Genomic DNA, 1,806 nt, shown 5'->3' on the forward strand with positions numbered 1-1,806 from the left:
CTCTGGTCCGGGCCAGACTGGTCAGTGGTGTCCGGGAGAGTCCCCCGGTGCCATAGAGGCATGGTGTGGGGTGGCCCAAGAAGGATTTCCATGTCTAATCCCAGCCCATGAGAAATTCCTTCCTTGAGCCTGTCTACTTAGTACAGTGGGGATGGGGGAACTGGCCCAAACAGTATTTCCAGCCATAACCCCAGTCCAAAACCAGGTCCTTATTTGGGTCTATGTACTTAGTACCATGGGCACGGGAGGCTGGCAGTTGGCAGCTTGGCATGCAAAAACTGCACTTTGGGCCAGGCAAGACTCTGGTTGGGGGGTGTGGGATAGTATCCAGTGCCACAGAGGCATGGTATGGGGTGGTCCAAAGAGGATTTCCTGTCAACCCAGCCCAAAACCCAGTTCCTTATTCAAGCCCATATACTTAGGACAGTATTTGTGGGGGCTGCCAGTTCATGGCCTGGCACAACCAAATCATGTCTTCAGTCAAATAGGAGAGCAAGGGGATGTAGCTCAGTGGTAGAGCGCATGCTTTGCATGTATGAGGTCCTGGGTTCAATCCCCAGCATCTCCACTTTTCATGGGGCAGCAGGGCAGGCCCTACAGAGACAGGTTAGAAGGTCTCAACCTATTCAGCCTCCACAAGAGAAGACTGAGAGGGGATCTGGTGGCAGTTTACAAACTCCCCAGGGGGGACTGGAGAGAATTGGGGGAAGCTCTGTTCCCCCCAGGCACCACCCAGGGTTACTAGGAATAACACCCTCCAACTGTTAGAGAAAGGTTCAGGCTGGACACCAGGAAACATTACTTTACACTTAGGGCTGCCAGGCTCTGGAATGGGCTCCCAAGGGAGGTGGTGCTCTCCTACCTTGGGCCTCTTCAAGAGGAGGCTGAGCAGATATTTGGCTGGGGTGACATGATCCTGGCACCCATTCCTGCCTGAGGGAGGGAGTCGGACCTGATGAGCTGTTTAGGTCCTTTCCACCCCCAAGTACTATGATACTATGACTCTGGTCAGAGATGACCAGGAGAGTCCCCTGGTGCAACAGGGACATGCTGTGAGGTGGCCCAAAACAGATTTCCAACCATAATCCCAGCCCAAGATCCACTTCCTTACTCAAACCCACATACTTAGTACCGTGGCTGGGGGGAGCTGTCCGCTGGCATCCTGGCAGGGCCAAACCACGAGTTGGGCCAGGCAAGCTGTGGTCAGGGATGTCCAGGGGAGTCCACTGGTACCACAGAGCGACAGCGTGGGGTGGCCCAACAAGCATTTCCATCTCTGATCCCAGCCCAAATCCCAGTTCTTTATTCAGGCCCCTGTAGTTGGTGGCGTCTGGGCGGACGATCAGCTGGCAGCCTGGCACAGCCAAAGCGTTTCCTGGGACGGGCAGGACTCTGCAGAGATAAGCAGGAGAGTCCCACGTGCCACAGAGGCATGGCGTGGGCTGGCCCAAGAAGGATTTCTAGCTGTGATCCCAGCCCTAAATCCAGGTCCTTATGTAGGTCCATATACTCAGCACAGAAGCTGGCACGCTGTCGGTTCGCAGTCTATCACGGGCAAGCCGCGTTCTGGGTTGGGCAAGACGGGTGAGAGACGTCCAGCAGAGTCCCCGATGGCACACAGGTCTGTCATGGGGTTGCCCAAGAAGGATTTCTGGCTATAATCCCAGCCCAAAAAGTAGTTCCTAACTCACGCCCATATATTTAGTACAGGGGCGGGGGGTGTCAGCTGGCAGCCAGCACGGCCAAACCGCACTTTGGGCCGGGCAACGCTGTGGTCAAGTTGCTTCGCGACAGTCCCCTGTGGTG

At 55.6% G+C, this 1,806-nt stretch overlaps 1 non-coding gene across 1 annotated transcript; it reads left to right on the forward strand.

The window, feature by feature from the left end:
* Positions 1-496: 496 nt before the first annotated feature.
* TRNAA-UGC (transfer RNA alanine (anticodon UGC)) lies at positions 497-568 on the forward strand. Its single transcript has one exon. It is a non-coding gene; the product is annotated as a tRNA-Ala (tRNA).
* The last annotated feature ends 1,238 nt before the right edge of the window (positions 569-1,806 follow it).

The sequence above is a fragment of the Alligator mississippiensis genome, chromosome 1 (genome assembly GCF_030867095.1).
Source record: "Alligator mississippiensis isolate rAllMis1 chromosome 1, rAllMis1, whole genome shotgun sequence".
NCBI classification, from domain to species: domain Eukaryota; kingdom Metazoa; phylum Chordata; order Crocodylia; family Alligatoridae; genus Alligator; species Alligator mississippiensis.